The sequence below is a fragment of the Mobula birostris genome, chromosome 7 (assembly GCF_030028105.1).
Source record: "Mobula birostris isolate sMobBir1 chromosome 7, sMobBir1.hap1, whole genome shotgun sequence".
NCBI classification, from domain to species: Eukaryota; Metazoa; Chordata; class Chondrichthyes; order Myliobatiformes; family Myliobatidae; genus Mobula; species Mobula birostris.
The window spans coordinates 64,379,801-64,400,671 of record NC_092376.1 but is presented as its reverse complement, the minus strand read 5'-3'; the positions used below and the strand labels follow the sequence as shown (position 1 = coordinate 64,400,671).

Sequence of the window (20,871 nt, the reverse complement as noted above, 5' to 3'; positions counted from 1 at the left end):
ACGTACATTGTGCATATACTGACCGGTTGCACCGCGGCCTGGTATAGAAACAACAATGGCCTTTGAATGGAAAAGCCTACAAAACGTAGTGGATACAGCCCAGTCCATCACAGGTAAAGCCCTCCCCACCATTGAACACATCTATACTAAAAGCTGTTGCAGACAAGCAGCAACCATCATCAAGGACCTCCATCAACCAGACCAAGCCCTCTTCTTGCTATTGCCATCTGGAAGGAGGTACAGGAGCATCAGTTCCCACACCACCAGGTAGGTCAGGAATAGATATTACCCCAGAAACCATTAGACTCTTGAACCTGAGAAGAAAACTTCACTCACCCCAACAGTAAATTGTTCCCACGATCTATGGACTCATTTTCATTGAATCTTCCATCTCATGTTCTTAATACAAACGTGTATTTATGATTTTTTTTCTTGTTGTATTTGCACAGTTTGTCTTTTGTACACTGGTTGTCCATCTTTAATTGATTCTATTGTGTTTCTTTGTATTTACTGTGAATGCCCTTGAGAAAATGTAGTGCTGTATATGGTGACATATATGTAGTTTGATAATAAATTTACTTTGAACTTATGAATTTAATATTATTGGAACTCAATCTTATGTGGGGCATCCATTAATTGGATGTTCATATTCTAGGGGCTACCTTGGAGACAAATTCCCTTGGGCTCCCTTGCCTTATTTTAAACTACCGTATCCTCACTATAAGGTCACGTATTCCGGTATTGATGTGGACGGAAACACGAGGAATTCTGCAGATGCTGGAAATTCAAGCAACACACACAAAATGCTGGTGGAACGCAGCAGGCCAGGCAGCATCTCTAGGAAGAGGTACAGTTGACGTTTTGGGCTGGGACCTTTCGTCAGGACTAACTGAAAGAAAAGATAGTAAGAGATTTGAAAATGGGAGGGGGAGATCCAAAATGATAGGAGGAGGGATGGAGCTAAGGTCTGGAAAGTTGATTGGCAGAAGGGATACCAGGCTAGAGAAGGGAAAGGATCATGGGACAGGAGGCCTAAGGAGAAAGAAAGTGGGGAGCATCAGAGGAAGATATAGTGAGAGGGACAAAAAAGAGAGAGAAAGAAAGGGGGGAATAAATAAATAAATAAGGGATGGGGTAAGAAGGGGAGGAGGGGCATTAACAGAAATTAGATAAGTCAATGTTCATGCCATCAGACGGAATATCAGGGATGTGGACGGGTTTTCTTTGACCTTGATATCTATTGCAGCTGACTTTTCTACTCACACCTGCTGTCTGGGCTCCATTACTTTGAATTCAATAAAACAATTTGTGATTGTATTTGGAAGTGTGCAACCCTACAAAACCCAGTATTTTCGGAAACGTCACGAAAGCCAGTGATTATATGCATCACATTTTCTGGCTAGAACTATTGATTTACATAATGTCTAGCCCACTTCTCTTCGAAAACCTTGTGGATAGATATAAGCGGAGCGCATGCGCTATCGATTTATGACTACAAATCCCGACAACCATCACGGTTGAATTCCAGCTCCCGTTTCCGTTTCGAAAGAAATTACGTCATTGTTAAAGCTGGGAGAAAGTGGGTGCATTGTGCAATATAGCGTCCTGTGGTGCAGCGCTGGAGATAGAGTCAAAAGCAGGGCATGACTGCTGTACTCTCAGGCATAGTGTAACTACACCTTTCACACAGCAACGAAGAGGGAAAATAAAACCCGAAGCAAGTAAGTTTCTATTTCAAAGTGTTTTTTGTGTTGTGAACGACTTCTTACCTTCATTGGCATGCTTGTGTTTTCTCCCACTTCCAACAGTATTCATGGAAATCAGTCTGAAGTGGTCGTGATTTCTGGACTGATTTCATGTTGGTCATTCGTGTATTTGACATTGTCAGAATTGCTATTGTATTGTTTGATTTTTTTTTAAGTATTTACAGCGTCACGGCTCATTGTATGCAGAAGACTAAAGGCTATTTTTAGTTTCCTAAAGTGCAAATATATGATTTATCGTTAAATATTTTAATACTTTTGGATTTTTAACACTGAAAGTTTAATTTTAACAAAAGTTGTGATTCATTTTGTATCGTGTGCTTGATTTTTTAAAAAAACTGGTTCTAAAAATTACAACTTTTATTTTCCAAAGGGCATTTATGTCATTTTGAATTTGGGGATTGAAAAAAGAAGTGACTAGAGGATTTTCACTCAGTGTTTGGCTCATGCATTGGAAAGGGCACCACTATTTTGTACCGTTCAGATATCCTGAGGGCACAAGGTATAATAATACATCAGTAAAATCTTTTTTTGATGATGCGAGCAAAAAAGTCATTTAAATGAAGAAATGCATTATGTACTTGAAGCAATTTGGTTCAGTTTTTCTTAAATGCTATTCATAGTCGACAAGCTTTTCTAGTGTTCAAGCAGCAGTGTTTTTTTACAAAACTGAATCAATTCAGTAGTATCATAGAATACATTTGAGTCGAATGAGCCTTGTGTATTTTGAGAGGTATGTAATGTTGGGGTTTAACGCAGATGTGCTTTACAAGCTTTTAATATGACTGAATTCAGTAGATTAGATTTCAAGTTATGCATTAATACAATTTTTGTAGCTCCAATATACAACTTTTCAAAACTGATCCAGATAAACTGTATAATATCCAAATAAAATGTAGCAGGTAAGTATTTTACTGTTTACACAGTAGATAATAACTGAAAGCATTGGTTTAGAAATATTCTTATTGAATATTGGGCAGATTTTGCTTAAGATTGTGACTTCAGATCCAAGTACTGGGAAATGGTATCCCACAAATTGAAATATGTGAAATATTTCTACTCAATATAAATGTTTAAGTGTTTTATTTTCACAAACTAGGATTCTAAAATTCTGCAATTTGTATACTTAAAAGTTCAACCATTGAGTTGTTGATAATGAAGCTGAGAGGTAGAGTTGGGGTAATTTAATAAATGTCATTTTGAAAGTGAGCTGCCAAATATGTGGAGTACTGTAAGTGAAAATTGGAGAGTTTGTTTTGAAACAGCAAAATGTAGTATTTGATTTATTTGTGAATAAGTATTGTTACTTTTTGTAACCAAAATTCAAAGATTATTTTGTTGTACTAAAGTTGTAGAGAATGTTTCATGTAAGAGATCAAGCATAAAATCTCTGCTGCAGTTGCCACAGATACTTAGAACTAGTACTGTGAATGTAGTCACTGCAGATAATATCTGGTCATGATTTTGCTGTTGTAACAACAGTAGGAGTAGTTGTGGACTTTGTCATAAAATAGCTCTCAAATACAGTATCAGTAACCTTTGTTCTTTCTGCACAAATCTACAAGTTCTCTCATCTGACATTAGTGCTTACTTGTAACTATTTGAATCTCGATATCCAGAAATTGGTTGTTTAAATCATTTTTGTCATAATTAAGTCTCATTTTCTTTTAAAGATCACTTCAACTGCCAACTCTTGTTATCCTGTCACTTAAATGTAGAGATGCTGGACGCTAAATATTTTGTATAAAATGACTTATCTACTTAAATGTGTTCCAAAAAAAAAAAAATGGATTACTATGCTACTGACATTGGCTACCTTGCTTGACATAAGATTCAACCAAATCTTTTAAGGGCGGAGAAGTCTAGTATGTTTCTATAATAATGATATGTAAATTGTGAATGTAGGCCAATCTTATGTTAAAAATAACTTTGCAGTATGGCTGCTAATTTTTTTAGCTAGAAAGAGCAAGATGTCTGGAACTACCACCTGTAGTCTGAAAGGTCTATACATCCTGAAGTTTATTGTGTGATTCAGACCGTGACTGGGCTTGCGGATGGTGCAGTGCAGGGGTCATGGACTGATTAAGATATTTAGGAAAGCATTGTTCATTTTAAAGGCCATTTCATGAAAAGATCTCAATTTGAAATTTGTTTCCTGTGTCCAGTACATAACTGCCATTACAAAGAAGGCAAGGCAAAGCCTCTTTCTCAAAAGTTTGTGAAAATTTGGCATGTCATCTAAAACTTTGAACTTCTATAGATGTGCAGTGGAGTGTATGCTGTTTGGTTGCATCACAGCCTGTGTAGAAACACCAATGTCCTTGAATGCAAAAGTCTACAGAAAGTAGTGGGTACAGCCCAGTCCATCACAGTGACGTCCTACCCACCATTGAACACATCTACAAGGAGTGCTGTCGCAGGAAAGCAGCGTCCATCTCAAGGACCCCTACCATCCAGCCCATGCACTCTCTTCCCCATTGCCACTGGGAAGGAGGTATAGGAGCCTCGGGTACCACAACACCAAGTTCAGGAACAGTTCAGCCATCAGGCTCTTGAACTAAAGGGGATATCTTCACTCACCCCAACCCTGAATTGATTCCACAACCTATGGACTCACTTTCAAGGACACTATAAGTCATGTTATCGTTACTATCATAATCTTGTTGTTTTCTCTCTTTTTCTTTGTGCACAGTTTTTTGTCTTTTGCACATTGGTTGTTTGTCTTTTTTTTACAGTTTTACATTGATTTTATTGTATTTCCTGTGAATGCCTGTATGAAAACGCTTCTCATGCAGACATATGTACTTTGTTAATAAATTTCCTTTTGAACATTGAATGTCAGTGGTTCAATTAGGAATGTTTGTTTTCAAACAACTTGATTCTTCCTATTTCATAAATGAAAAGTTAGGGAATTTTGTATTAACTGTTTTGTCAGTTTTGTCAAATATAAAATTACTTTTTTCCATTGTGCTTTACTGTTGCCAAATGAAGTAGTTAATAAGATTAAGAACTTTGGAAGTAATGAATAGAAGATTTAGTGGAAAAACATGAAGTGTATGAACTAATTAATTACATTACCAATATGATCTTGGCGGGTTGATTAAAATTAACCGATTATAAAGACAAACACAGTGTTAATGGAAAAAGATCAAACAAACTGAGGTCAGATCTAGTAAATATCTTGTTAGCGAACTGCAAAACTAATCAATTAAAAAGTTTAAAGATAAGCTTTTCAGTATATTTTGAATGGATTATATTTAATCTTTATAGTAATGTAATATTACTACTTTGAGCATCTGGACAGCAAAAATATATCAATTATATGTACTCATTAAAATGAAAGCAGGAATCTTTGGAGGGATGGATTGACATTTTTGCCCTTGTGTTCTTTTAGCAAAGTTACCAATCTGGATTTCTGTAACCTGCAGTGTGTGTTTGAGGTAAAAATCAATGTATTTTTAATGGAAAATAGTTGAAGTACTTTTAAAGTGGGTACAAATGCAGAGCTACAAGAAGGAAGCAAAATCTTGATTAGTTTTGGATAAATCTACAAAGGGCCAACGGAGATATGATGGGCTAATTGGTAGGCCATGCATCTTTTTTTTAGGTTGTTGGATGGTGGTCAATTTTTGTTTCCTCTGACAGACTTGGCTAAGGACTAATTTAACAACCTCAATACATGCACTATCTGCACACTTAATTGCATTAAGCATGTGATGTTTTTGGTTTACTTGGTTCTGCTACTGATTAGATAAACTTGATGCTCCTAATGTGAAATATTAATTGGTAATTGGCTTTCTGTTGTTTTATAGCACTATGCATCCTTGGAACTTATTTAATACAGTATGTTTTGTGCAATTTAACCACTTTTTCTAAAAAAAAACTTTCCTATATACACTTAGTAATGTTCTCTGCCACTTGAATCACTACATTGCTGGATATAATCAACAGTGGTTAAAAGCAACCTGCCTTTTAATACAAAGTAAAATTATACCAATCATTTAAGTACCGTGGTTGCACACACAGCATTGTGCTAATTTGTTATTGGCTGTTTGACTATGCCATTCTATATGGTAAATAGCAGAAATAATACTTTAACTCCCACTTAATGTCCATAAACTGACCTCTGCTGAAGCCAGACATAATATTTTGTCACTGAGAAGTTGCTTGTGGCAATGTAGGTATTGTTTATATGTGATACTGTGCCACTAATCCAATTGGATCTAAATATCTAATTCTTTAGTCTAATGCTTCTTTGAATGATTCAAGTATGAGCTAGCATCTTCTGACATCTACTTGTTGAAATACCTGTTAACTAGGCATCAAAGAGAAACCATACAAATGTTAACCCTAAAAATTCTCTCAGACATTATTCCTTTACCTGCATTTATTTGATCCTTAATTTAAATTTAAGTCAAATGCAGGTAACCACAGATTAGTTCTAAGCTACCTTGCCTGTCAATGATCATAATAAAGCAAGGTATTCAGGCAAAAGACGGCAGATGAATCTATGTTAAAGGTGAACAGATGAGGAAGTTCTTTAGCCAGAATGTGGTGAGTCTGTGGAATTTCATTGCCTCAGCTGACTGTGTAGGCCAGATCATTGGGTGTATTTAAAGTGGAGCTTAATAGGTTCTTGATTAATCAGGGCGTCAAAGGTTACAGGGAGAAGGCAGAGATTGGAGTTGAAATGGGTAATAAGTCAGTCCTGATAGAATGGTGTAGCGTACTTGATTGGCTGAATGGCCTAATTCTGTTCCTGTGTCTTTTGGTCTTGCAAAAGATGGACTAATTGTAATGTAAGCAGAACTGGAATTGCATAATTTTGACCTTGGTGTTAAGTATACAAACTTTAAATCTACTTTCGGAGTTAAATTGTGAAATATGTTTATAGGGCATGATGTTGCATTGCATTTCAACACAAGGAAAAGAGAGAAAGCAATGTTGGGCAGTTTGTGATTTTGTGTTTTTGTTTGAGAGTGATTCATATTGGTGAAGCTGAGATCTTTGTTTCATGATGAACTCCTGATCAGTTGATAGGGACAGTTAATTGTTGGAGCTTTTGCTGATTCAAGGCCAGAAGGAAAGATGACAAATCAGTAGTGTGACTTATCTGTTGTTAAGAACTCTGTCACTTAGTTCAAGATATGTGCCATGTTCATATGTGCTTTGGAACTGTTCGAGGATAAGGCTTAGCCAATTGTATGGCAAAATGATTAAGAAACTTATTCACTGCTCTCAACATTCCTAAAGAGAGCTAAGCCAAGTGGGTGTGACAGTTAGTAGACAACTTCCAAAGGAAAAGTGAGAAACACTAATTTGTTTTACTCCTCTTCTATTAATAGTTACTTTATAACAAGCCACTAGCATATAATCTGTAGCACCAGAGGTCCCAACACTAGATCACTGCTATACTAAAAGGAATTTCTACCATTCCATGCCCAGACTGTATTTTAGGAAATTTGATCATTTGGCTGTTCTACCTGCATGCAGGCAGAGGCTAAAGAACAAGGCTTCAGAGATGAGGGCAAGAAAGAGGTGGTCATGGGAGGCGGAGGAGCCTCTACAGGATTGCTTGGGGCATGTTCAAAGACTTGGAGGATCTGAATGAATATGCCGTGGTTGTCACAGACTTTATACAAACGGTTGTAGGTGAGTGTATTCCCACAAAGCCATTCAGTCTTCAACACCCAGAAACCCTGGATGAATCATGAGATCCACAATCTGCTGAGGGCCAGATCGGTTACATTCAGGTCTGGCGACCAAGAAAGTTACAAGAGTCCAGGTATCTCCGGAAAGTCATGTCATAGGCGAAGTGGCAACTCTGCACACACTTGATCTTAGCCAAAAGACCGAGAAGCAATGGCAATTCTGAACTAAACCCAAATCACTGAAGGATGCTCATCAGCTGTGGCAGGGCTTGAATGGTATTACTTACAAAGTGAAATCAAGCGACATAGGTGGCAACAAGGCTTTGCTTAAGGCCGCCTTTGTTCTCTTTGAACATCAGAATATGGGGGAATCATTTCGAACTCCTGCAACCCCTAATGGCCCTGTGATTTCCATCTCTGAGGCCGAAGTGAGAGCATCTTTTGGGAGGGTGAACCCTCGGAAAGCATCCGGCCCAGTGGGATACTTGGCTGAGTACTAAAGACCTGTGCTGATCAACTGGCTGGAGTGTTGGCTGATATCTTTAAGATCTTGCTTTGGCTGTCTGAGGTACCAGCAGGCTTCAATTATACTGGTGCAAAAGAAGAACATGATTACCTACTTCAATGACTAGCACTTGGATCCACTGAAGTTTTTTGAGAGGCTGGTGATGAAACACATCAACTCTTGCTTGACAAGCAACTTGGATCTGCTCCAATTTGCCTGTTGGCACAAAAGGTCCACGCCAGATGCCATTTCATTGGCCCTTCACCTGGGCAGCAAAGATGCATACATCAGGATGCTCTTTATTGACTATAGCTCAGCATTCAATACTATCATGCCCTCAAAACTAATCAGTAAGCTTCAAGACCTTGGACTCAATACCCCTTTGTGCAATTGAATCTTTTATTACCTTGCTTGCAGACTCCGGTCAGTTTGACATATCCTTCACAATCGCCATCAGCACAGGTGCACCACAAGGCTATCTGTTTAGCCCCTTACTCTTCTCACATTATACTTATGACTTTGTGGTTAAGCACAACTTCAATACCGTATTTAAGGTTGTTATAGCCCATCCACTTCAAGGTTTGATGTGTTGTGTGTTCAGAGATGTTCTTCTGCACACCACTGTTGTAATATGTGGTTATTGGAATTATTGTCGCCTTCCTGTCAGCATAAACCAGTCCTGCCATTCTCATCTTACCACTCACATTAGTGAGGCGTTTTAGCCTACAGAACTGCTGCTCACTGGCTGTTTGTTTTCTTTTGCTTTTTTCGCACCATTCTCGATTTTAAAATTGTATGTGAAAATTCCAGAAAATCAGCAGTTTAAGATACTCAAACCACCCTGTCTGGCTCTAACAATCATTCCACATCAGTCATTTGCATCATATTTCTTCTCTCATTCTGATGTTTGTCCGGAACAACAACTGCACCTCTTGACCATGCATTAAGTTCTGCTCCATGATTGGCTGATTAGATATGAGCATTGATGAGCAGGTACACTTTTATATCCAATAAAATGGCTTCTGAAAATATTGTATAGTTCTTGTATCACACTGTTCATTCTGTTGCTTATCATTAAAAAAGAGCTCCTGCAATATATTCATTTATTTAGACCATAGTAAAGAAGAGCAAATTAGGTGAATCAGCTTAGCAAATATGCTCTGCCATTTATCATGACTGAATTATTTACACTCTCAACCCCATTTTCTTGTCTTCTCCCTTTACTAATCAATAACCTATCAGCCTCCACTTTAAGCATACCTATTTACTTGGCCTCCACAGACATTGGGGCTAAGGAATTCCATGGATTCGGCACCCTCTTGCCAAAGAAATTCCTTCTCAATTCTATTCTGAGATTGTATGCACTGGTCCTAGACTCTCCTGTTATTTGAAGCATACTCTCCATGTCCATTCTATCCAGGCCTTACAATACTCAAGCAACACACATCAAAGTTGCTGGTGAACGCAGCAGGCCAGGCAGCATCTCTAGGAAGAGGTGCAGTCGACGTTTCAGGCCGAGACCCTTCGTCAGGACTAACTGAAGGACGAGTGAGTAAGGGATTTGAAAATTGGAGGGGGAGATCCAAAATGATAGGAGAAGACAGGAGAGGGAGGGATAGAGCCAAGAGCTGGACAGGTGATAGGCAAAAGGGGATACGAGAGGATCATGGGACAGGAGGTCCGGGAAGAAAGACAAGTGGGGGGGGACCCAGAGGATGGGCAAAAGGTATATTCAGAGGGACAGAGGGAGAAAAAGGACAGTGAGAAAGAATGTGTGCATAAAAATAAGTAACAGATGGGGTACGAGGGGGAGGTGGGGCCTTAGCGGAAGTTAGAGAAGCCGATGTTCATGTCATCAGGTTGGGGGCCACCCAGACGGAATATAAGGTGTTGTTCTTCCAACCTGAGTGTGGCTTCATCTTTACAGTAGAGGAGGCCGTGGATAGACATGTCAGAATGGGATGTGGAATTAAAATGTGTGGCCGCTGGGAGATCCTCCTTTCTCTGGCGGACAGAGCGTAGATGTTCAGCAAAGCGGTCTCCCAGTCTGCGTCGGGTCTCGCCAATATATAAAAGGCCACATCGGGAGCACCAGACGCAGTATATCACCCCAGTCGACTCACAGGTGAGGTGTTGCCTCACCTGGAAGGACTGTTTGGGGCCCTGAATGGTGGTAAGGGAGGAAGTGTAAGGGCATGTGTAGCACTTGTTCTGCTTACACGGATAAGTGCCAGGAGGGAGATCAGTGGGGAGGGATGGGGGGGACGAATGGACAAGGGAGTTGCGTAGGGAGCGATCCCTGCGGAATGCAGAGAGAGGGGGGAAGGGAAAGATGTGCTTAGTGGTGGGATCCCGTTGGAGGTGGCGGAAGTTACGGAGAATAATATGTTGGACCCGGAGGCTGGTGGGGTGGTAGGTGAGGACCAGGGAAACCCTATTCCTAGTGGGGTGGCGGGAGGATGGAGTGAGAGCAGATGTACGTGAAATGGGGGAGATGCGTTTAAGAGCAGAGTTGATAGTGGAGGAAGGGAAGCCCCTTTCTTTAAAAAAGGAAGACATCTCCCCCGTCCTAGAATGAAAAGTCCCATCCTGAGAGCAGATGCGGTGGAGACGGAGGAATTGCGAGAAGGGGATGGCGTTTTTGCAAGAGACAGGGTGAGAAGAGGAATAGTCCAGATAGCTGTGAGAGTCAGTAGGCTTATAGTAGACATCAGTGGATAAGCTGTCTCCAGAGACAGAGACAGAAAGATCTAGAAAGGGGAGGGAGGTGTCAGAAATGGACCAGGTAAACTTGAGGGCAGGGTGAAAGTTGGAGGCAAAGTTAATAAAGTCAACGAGTTCTGCATGCGTGCAGGAAGCAGCGCCGATGTAGCGAAGGAAAAGTGGGGGACAGATACCAGAATAGGCACGGAACATAAGATTGTTCCACAAACCCAACAAAAAGGCAGGCATAGCTAGGACCCATACGGGTGCCCGTAGCTACACCTTTAGTTTGGAGGAAGTGGGAGGAGCCAAAGGAGAAATTATTAAGAGTAAGGATTAATTCCGCTAGACGGAGCAGAGTGGTGGTAGAGGGGAACTGATTAGGTCTGGAATCCAAAAAGAAGCGTCAAGCTTTGAGACCTTCCTGATGGGGGATGGAAGTATATAAGAACTGGACATCCATGGTGAAAATAAAGCGGTGGGGGCCAGGGAAATTAAAATCATCGAAAAGTTTTAGAGCGTGAGAAGTGTCACGAACATAGGTTGGAAGGGATTGAACAAGGGGTGATAAAACTGTGTCGAGGTATGCAGAAACTCAGTAAGTTTCAATGAGATACCTCCTCATTCTTCTAAATCTAAGTACAGGCGAGAGCCATCAAACGTTCTTTGTACATTAACCAGGATTTTTTTGTAAATCACCTCTGGACCCTCCTCAGCACATCCTTAAACATAGGGCCCAAAACTGCTCACGATACTTCTCTTTCCCAGTTGTTTCTCTAAAGTCAGTCATTCCCCCCTTCCCCATCGCTTTCTGAATTGTTTTCATGTCTTACAGTTCTGACATAACTGTGATCGGTCTGTCCTGTGATTCTTGTGGAAAGCTGTATTTGGCTAAAATTGGAAAGACCATAGTTGTTGTAACATCCTTCAACCCTCGAAGCTTTGGTAGTATCTCCAAGTTGTAGTGTAATCCTCTGAAAATGCTTATTCTTTGTATTGAATTGAGCTCATTTGATAAGTTTGTAGTTAACTTGAAAAGCTTATGGAGTTTCATCTTTTTACTTTGCCACACCAAATCATTAGCACTGCAGCAAATTCAATTAAACCTATTGCTTCACAGTGTATATGGATTCTTGTAATGAGAGTTTTCCCAAAATTTCTGTGAACCTAGCTTTTAGTACTATTCAAATAGATTGGGTTCTTCCTCTGAAGTTCGAACAGCTGTGTTTAATGTTGGCCTCATTGTTCTGAAAATGCGAAGATGCGGTTGAAGTGACATCTTAACTCAGACCTGTTAGTAGCCAATCTTTTACTGAATGTGGAACATCTCACCTTGCATCAAATTTATTCCATGCTCTAAAGATCTGAAAAGGAGTATAAACTTTGTGATTGCCTTCGTAGGTGCTTCTACAACCATCTTTTTGTTTCTGCATTTCTTTACCATATGCTTCACTTGTTGACTATTGGAGAAATGGGTATATGCCAGCCTTCATTTGCTGCGCTGAACTTTCAGCACTGTAGATTCATAGAAACATACATAGAAAATAGGTGCAGGAGTAGGCCATTCGGCCCTTCGAGCCTGCACTGCCATTTATTATGATCATGGCTGATCATCCAACTCAGAACCCCGCCCCAGCCTTCCCTCCATACCCCCTGACCCCCGTAGCCACAAGGGCCATATCTAACTCCCTCTTAAATATAGCCAATGAACTGGCCTCAACTGTTTCCTGTGGCAGAGAATTCCACAGATTCACCACTCTCTGTGTGAAGAAGTTTTTCCTAATCTCGGTCCTAAAAGGCTTCCCCTCTATCCTCAAACTGTGGCCCCTCGTTCTGGACTTCCCCAACATCGGGAACAATCTTCCTGCATCTAGCCTGTCCAATCCCTTTAGGATCTTATACGTTTCAATCAGATCCCAATCAGATCATGATTATTAAAGAATGCCTTCAAAAAACATTTTGTCAATATTGTTAGCACAAGTGTGGTATATAAATTGTGGAGCCCTAAAGAGAACATCCGTAATTAACACATCTCTTAAGAAAACAGCAGTGGTTAGAGGCAAGAAGGTATCAAGAATCTTTGCATAGATTTTAAAGGTTCCCTATAGATAACAGTGGGCTGTCCAGTGGTGTAGTGGCATCAGCACTGGACTTCGAGGCGGATGGTCCTGAGTTCAAATCCATCCGGGTCCCAAACTGAGCAGCGGCAGTATTTGCGCAGAAGAAAACCCTGGCAGTCTACTTCTGTACCTTGGCGTGAAAACCCTATGGACAGTTACATTATCTATAGTCGCCAAGTCAACAGGAAGGATAATAATAATGGCTGCACATGTCAGAGGTCTGTTGCAGTTTACAATATTTTTTCTGTCTCACCCTGCTTCAGTTCCCTGTTGAATCCCTGTTGAGCTAGTGCTTATTTCCTGACATTTAGAATACACAATAGACACTACTTTTCAATTCCACAAAGTTGCCATAATATTGCTGTTGTTCTGTGCTTTATTAATGTGCATAAGATTCTGAACTTGAAGCAGAATTTTTTTTTAAGTTGAGGCAAATATTGAGAAAACCCTAACCAGTGTTACGGAGTGACTTAATCAGGATACTGTGGTCCAGTCGTTGATGTTATGACTAATGTTAAATGAGCAGACTTACGGATGTAGTAGATATAAGATATGAGCAAGTTGGATGAATTACAGTGAAGATCTTGGCCACTTGGATCCATCATAATTCCATCTATAGTGGAGTGGTAAATTGTTCTGTCAGGGGCACAAAGTATTCATAAATGTCTGATGTTACCCCCTCTGCCTTTATAACAAAGATCATGCTGTTAGTATGCATAGCCTCATGGATATTGGCAGTCATACCTTCTGTGTCAGTGTAGGTCCTTGGATTTCTATAACATTGACTTGCAACAAAATGTTGATGAGTTGTCCAAGTATCAAACTTGCAATAATATCTCTAGTGCAAGGATCTTCCCCATTGCATGGGATTCTATGCTGTAATTTGACCTATTTACTTAACATTAATTATTGTGTTTACAGGCCATTTGCCAAAATTCTTTCTTTTAAGTCAGTTTTTTCTCTGGTACTGTTGAAGAATATGGCCCAGCAAAGGCAAACTCATGATACTGAATTACCATATTAATTGGAATTTGTTCTTTTAGGAACTGATCTACTGACCTGCTGGGTTCCTCCAGTTTGTTGTTTGCTCCTTATTACAGCATTTGCAGTCTGCGTCTCCACTTGTTTTCTAATTTATATTTGATAACAATGTAGATCCAATTTTCATTCTGTTTTGTTTATTCACTATGCTCTAATGTTAATATATTCTTGACTGGTATTTGATGCAACATTAATTGCTGAGAGTTGCTGCTGAATCGTGAATATCCAATACATAAATACAAGATATTGTTGCAGGCTTGCTGAGTTATATACAATGCTGTTGCAGCCCTAATTATAACTCTCCAATGCTCAGCAGCTGATTTTTGCAATAAAGATTAAGGGGATTTGCAAAATGAGAGATAATAAAATGAAATATATACAAGAATGATTTTAAATTTTACTTTGTACCCTGATACCAAATTTATTTGCATTGATTAAGGCATTTGTGGTACCATCAGAAATGACATGTGTGAAGGAAAAATATTAACTCTTGGGTCACTGACAAAATTAAAGCCTCAATAAATAATTGTAGCAGATCTTTAGTTGTAACACCTTTAGACTTCCACAATAATAAATTTACTGATTTAAATAATCATGCTTGTAATTGACAGAGGTGGTAGTCTAATCATCAAACAAATTTTATTTTAGTATTACAGTAACTACTCTGCTATTTTACTTTTTCAGAAAAGCTAAATTCAGGAGTGAAACAAAAATACCATGTTAGCTGGAAATCAGCAAGTCAGAAATATAAGCAAGATAATGTTGAAAATACCTGAGATCTAGCGGTATTCACGGAGGGAAATGAGGTTAACATTGTAGATTAGTGACTCTCCAGGACTGTGAAAGTTGAGAAAGCAGGCATGTTTCTCTCTGCAGAGAAAGGACAGGAATAGAGGGAATGTCTGTAATAGTATAGAACCTGAAATTGATGATGGGAGAGAATAGTATCAGCAAGAAGAGAATCAAGGACCAATTTAATGGTAGTTGGTGGTTTTGCAATTGGAAGGAGGGAGGCAAGGGAGAACAGTTGTTGGGACAGAATTAAGGACCATGGCAGTTGTTGGAAATCTGTAGAAAACATAGAAAATGTACAGCACAATACAGGCCCTTCGGCCCACAGTGCTGTGACAAACAGGTACTTGCTTTAGAAATTACTTAGGGTTACCCACAGCCCTCTATTTTTCTAAGCTCCATGTACCTATCTAGGAGCCTCTTAATGATCCTATCGTATCCACCTCCACCACCGTTGCCGGCAGCCTATTCCATGCCCTCGCTACTCTCTTCGTTTTTTAAAAAAAACTTACCCCGACATCTCCTCTGTACCTACTTCCAAGCACCTTAAAACTGTGCCCCCTCATGCTAGCCATTCAGCCCTGTGAAAAAGCCTCTGACTATCCACATGATCAATGCCTCTCATCATCGTATACACCTCCTATCAGGTCACCTCTCATCCCCCGTCACTCCAAGGAGAAAAGGCCGAGTTGACTCAACCTATTCTCATAAGGCATGCTCCCCAATCCAGGCAACATCCTTGTAAATCTCCTCTGCACCCTTTCTATAGTTTCCACATCGTTCCTGCAGTGAGGTGACCAGAACTGGGCACAGTGCTCCAAGTGGGGCCTGACCAGTGTTCTATATAGCTGTAATATTACCTCTCGGCTGTAAAACTCAATCCCACGATTGATGAAGGCCAATGCACCATGTGCCTTCTGAACCACAGAGTCAACCTGCACAGCAACTTTGAGTGTCCTATGGACTCAGACCCCAAGATCCCTCTGATCCGCCACACTACCAAGAGTCTTACTGTTAATACTATATTCTGCCATCATATTTGATCTACCAAAATGAACCACTTCACACTTATCTGGGTTGAAGTCCATCTGCCACTTTTCAGCCCAGTTTTTGATGGCCCACTGTAACCTCTGACAGTCCCCTACGCTATCCACAAACCCCCAATCTTTGTGTCATCAGCAAATTTACTAACCCATCCCTCCACTTACTCATCAACATCATCTATAAAAATCACGAAGGGGTCCCAGAACAGATCTGTGAGGCGCACCACTGGTCACTGACCTCCATGCAGAATATGACCCTTCTGTGGGCAAGTCAATTGTGGATCCACAAAGCAAGGTCCCCTTGAATCTCATGCTTCCCTACTTTTCTCAATAAGCCTGGCATGGGGTACCTTATCAAATGCCTTGCTGAAATCCATATAAACTACAACTACTACTCTGCCTTCATCAATGTGTTTAGTCACATCCTCAAAAAGTTCAATCAGGCTCGGAAGGCATGACCTGCTTTTGACAAAGCCACGTTGACTATTCCTAATCATATTATGCCTCTCCAAATATTGATAAATCCTGTCTCCCATTATCTTCTCCATCAACTTACTAACCACTAAAGTTAGACTCACTGGTCTATAATTTTCTGAGCTATCTCTACTCCTTTTCTTGAATAAGGGAACAACATCTGCAACCTTCCAATCCTCTGGAACCTTTCCCGTCCCCATTGGTGAAGCAAAGATTGTCAGCAGAGGCTCAGCAATCTCCTCCCTCACCTTCCACAGTAGCCTGGGGTATATCTCCTCTGGTCCCAGTGACTTAACCAACGATGCTTTCCTGAAGCCTCCAGCACATCCTCTTTCTTAAAGTGTGTATGCTCAAGCTTTTCAGTCTGCTGTAAATGCCAAAGTCCTTTTCTGTAGTGAATACTGAAGCAAAGCATTCATCAAGTGCCCCCGCTACCTCTTCCGGTTTCATACACACTTTTCAACTGTCACACTTGATTGGTCCTATTCTCTTATGTCTTATCCTTTTGCTCTTCATTCACATAGTTGTAGAATGTCTTGGGGTTTTCCTTAATCCTGCCTGCCAAGGCCTTCTCATGGCCCCTTCTGGCTCTCCTAATTTCATTCTCAAACTTCTTCCTGCTAGCTTTATAATCTCCTAGATCGCTTTCATAACCTAGTTTTTTGAACCTTTTGTAAGCTTTTCTTCTTGACTAGATTTTCAACAGCCTTTGTGTACCACAGTTCCTGTACCCTACCATCCTTTTCTTGTCTCATTTCAGCGTACCTATGCAGAACACCACTCAACTATCTTCTGAACATTTGCAGCATTTCTGCTGTACATTCCCTGAGAACATCTGTTCCTAATTTATGTTTCCAAGTTATGCTGCCTGATAGCTTCATATTTCCCCTTACTCCAACTAAACGCTTTCCTAACTTGTCTGTTCCTGTCCCCTCCAATGGTATGGTAAAGGAGATAGAATTGTGATAACTCCACCCCATCTAAACGCCTTGCTCAAGGGAGATTCCAGTCAAGATTTGGGAAATTAAAATCTCCCACCACAACAACTCTTATTATTACACCTTTTCAGAATCTGTCTCCCTATCTGCTCCTCGATGTCCCTGTTACTATTGGGTGGTCTATAAAAACACTCAGTAGAGTTATTGACCCCTTCCTGTTTCTAACTTCCACCCACAGAGACTCAGTAGATAATCCCTCCATGACTTCTTCCTTTTATGCAGCCGTGACACTATCTCTGATCAGCAGTGCCATGCCCCACCTCTTTTGCCTCCCTCTCTGTCCTTTCTGAAACATCTAAAGCCTGGCACTCGAAGTAACCATTCCTGCCCCTGAGCCATCCAAGTGTCTGTAATGGCCACATCGTAGCTCCAAATACTGATCCATGCTCTAAGTTCATCCTCTCTGTTGATAATACTCCTTGCATTAAAATAGACACATCTCAAACCATCAGTCTGAGCGCATCCCTTCTCTATCACCTGCCTATCCTCCCTCTCGCACTGTCTACAAGCTTTCTCTGTTTGTGAGCCAACCGCCCTTTCCTCCATTCTGTCCCCCCCCACCCCCCAGCAATTCTAGTTTAAGCTCTCCCCAATAGCCTTAGCAAACCACCCTGCCAGGATTTTGGTCCCCCTGGGATTCAAATGCAACCTGTCCCCTTTGTACAGGTCACGCCTGCCCCAAAAGAGGTCCCAATGATCCAGAAATCTGAATCCCTGCCCCTGCTCCAATCCCTCAGCCATGCATTTATCCTCCACCTCACTCTATTCCTATACTCACTGTCTTGTGACACAGGCAGTAATCCTGAGATTACTAACTTTTGAGGTCCTGCTTCTAACTTCCTTCCTAACTCCCTGTAAGTGTGTTTTCAGGACCTCCTCCCTTACCCTGCCTATGTTGTTGGTACCAATATGTACCACGACCTCTGGCTGTTCTCCTTCCCACTTCAGGATATCGTGGATGCGATCAGAAACATCCCAGACCTTGGCACTTGGGAGACAAACTACCATCCGTGTTTCTTTCCTGCGTCCACAGAATTGTCTGTCTGACCCCTTAATTATGGAGTCCCTTATTACTGCTGCTATCCTCTTCCTTTCCCTACCCTTCTGAGCCACAGGACCAGACTCTGTGCCAGAGGTATGGTCATTGTTGCTTTCCCCCAGGTAGTTATTGTTAACGAGTACTTATTGTTAAGGGAGACAGCTACTGGGGTACTCTCTAGTATCTGACTCTTGCCCTTCCCTCTCCTGACTGTTACACACTTGTGTCTCCTGAGGCCCTGGTGTGACTACTTGCCAATAGCTCCTCTCTATCACCTCCTCACTTCCCCTGACCAGACGAAGGTCATCAAGCTGCATCTCCAGTTCCCTATCCCAGTCTCTACGGAGCTGCAGTTCGACGCAGGTGGTGTAGATTTGGCCGTCTGGGAGGAAAGAAAAATGCTTGGCAAGTCCGGCAGTCAAGTCAGATGGCAGCTGTTATAAGAGAAACTGAGTTTGGCTGGTATTCGAAAGCACAAAAAATTCAGATGCTTAAACTAAAAACATAGAATGTTAGAAAGTCTTTGTAGATCAGGTAGCATTCACAGAGAAAAATGAAGCCATTGCCCAGGCTGATATTCAGTCTCTTTCACCATGAAAGATCATTGATTTGTGATGGAGCTTGATCCCTGAGCACTCCCTGCAGTCCTGGCTCTTGTATCAGGTGCCATCTGTTCTGATGTGAGCTGGGACATGCTGATAGCTAAAATAGCTGGAATTGGTGTTGAACCCCAAGGAGCTAAGCAAATCTTGAAGGAAATGGATTGCCATTGCTTGCGTTTATATTGAAGTTTTATTGCATTTCACTAGATAGTGAGGAAAAAAGATGAAGAATTAAAGTAATGGACATCTGTAAGCTCATGGTCACCCTTGTAGGCTGAATGCAGGTGTTCTGCAGGGCAGACCAGGTCTATGTTTGATTTCTCAAATAGGTGAGAGTGCTTCATGAACATGATGTACAGTAACACAAAATGCTGGAGGAACTCAGCAGGCAAGGCAGAATCTGTGGAAGAGAGTATAGTCAATGTTTCGGGCTGAGATCCTTCATCAGGATTGGGCGGGGGGGCAGAGAGATGGGTCAGAGTAAGAAGGTGGGGGAGGGGAGGAAGAACCACAAGGTGATAGGTGAATGCGGGAGGAGGTTGGAAGGGGTGAAGTAAAGCATACAGCATACTGATTTGCAAGAAGTACAGATGAATTGCTTCACCTGGAAGAAATATTTTAGTGTTTCGGATGGGAGGAGGTAAAGCAGAAGGGAGTTGTGGTGGAAAGAGGGGTTAATGTTGGTGACAATTTGACCGTGAATCCAGGAGTCACAAATGGAACAGTCACTAGAATGCTGGAAGTGCTGAGGAGATGAAGATGTCTTGTGGTAACGTGTTGAGTGGTGGAAATTGCACAAAACTATACATTGAATGTCAGTGAAATAGAAGCTGAGGATGGGGAATTCTCCTTTCTTTATGTAAAAGGAGAAGGGGAAATGAGTGGAAATAGAATAAATGTGCCTTCCATCAGACAATTTCCCTAAAATTTCCCTTTGACGTCCAACAATCAGTCAATAGTGTCATTGCAGGAATTTTCTGGTGTCTGGTCAGGTCACTCATCTGAGTGCTACTGGTACCATTAAGCCCAGTGCTTCCTGTCGCATGGTCGGGTGGTTGGCGGCTAAACCAGCTCCCCCACCAGGCTTGCCTGGTGAGGAGTGTGGCTAGACACCCTGCAGGACGAAAAACAAGACCTGTCAAAAGGCAGATGAACCTTCTCGTATGGTTAATGGCCATCTAGCAAACATGTGCCGTGAAGCGCGGAAAGGGCATCCCTTGCATCGAAGCTTGGTCTGGCCATTCACTGCAACAGAACTTCCTCCAGCCGTCTTGGACCTCACCATGCTGCTGGATCTAGGAGGGGATGTCGAGAGGGTGGGTCGACCTGTGCAACCCCCTACTCACCTAAAATCCACTCATTCACGTGCTGTTACTTTCTGAGGAGTGGGGTGCCACCCTACTAACTGACTGAAAGGAACCATCATCATCCTATGGGGTGGATAGCCTGGGAGAGTGTCATCGCAGGAATTTTCCACTGACTTTAACTGGATACTCGAACACAGGAAAAAAAAATGTAAAAAAAAACCTGTAGCTACTGGAAATCTGAAATCAAACTGGGGGAGGGGGGAGTGGGAACATAAGGCTAGAAAGACTCAGAACAGACAGGACCTATGAAGAGAAAAATGAAATTAACATTTGGGGCAGAAGACCTTTCATGAGAACCAGGAAAGATAAAAAGCAAGTTTTTAAGTTGCAGAGAAGGTGGGGATTGAATCCATAGGAACAAATTTAAGCCAATCGGCCCATCAAGTTTGCTGTGTCATTCAATTGTGGCTAATTTATTATCCCTTTTCAATTTCATTCTCCTGCCTTCTCCCCACAACCTTTGATGCCTTTACTAATCAAGAACCTGTTAACCTCTACTTTAAATATATCCAACAACTTGATCCCCATAGTCATCTGTAGCAATGAAATACACAGATTTACCACCTTCTGGTTAAAGAAATTCCTCATGATCTCTGTTGTAAATTGATACCTTCTGTTGTGAAGCTGTGTCATCTGGTACTAGACTCCCCCACTATAGGAAACATCTTCTTCAGATCCACTCTATCTAGGTCTTTCAATATTCAATAGATTTCAATGAGATTCCCCATCATTCTTCTAAACCCCAATGAGTACAGGCCCAGAGCCATTAAACA

At 41.2% G+C, this 20,871-nt stretch overlaps 1 protein-coding gene across 2 annotated transcripts in view; it reads left to right on the top strand.

The window, feature by feature from the left end:
• The first annotated feature begins 1,581 nt into the window (after window positions 1-1,581).
• rab30 (RAB30, member RAS oncogene family) overlaps window positions 1,582-20,871 on the top strand; it is a 70,805-nt gene continuing 51,515 nt past the window's right edge. Inside the window, exons 1-2 of one of the 2 annotated variants that reach the window (XM_072263304.1) lie at window positions 1,582-1,721; window positions 2,137-2,265. The gene's annotated coding sequence lies outside the window, so the exon portion shown is untranslated. The remainder of the gene's footprint in view (window positions 1,722-2,136; window positions 2,266-20,871) is intronic. The other variant, XM_072263302.1, reaches the window with a different exon arrangement.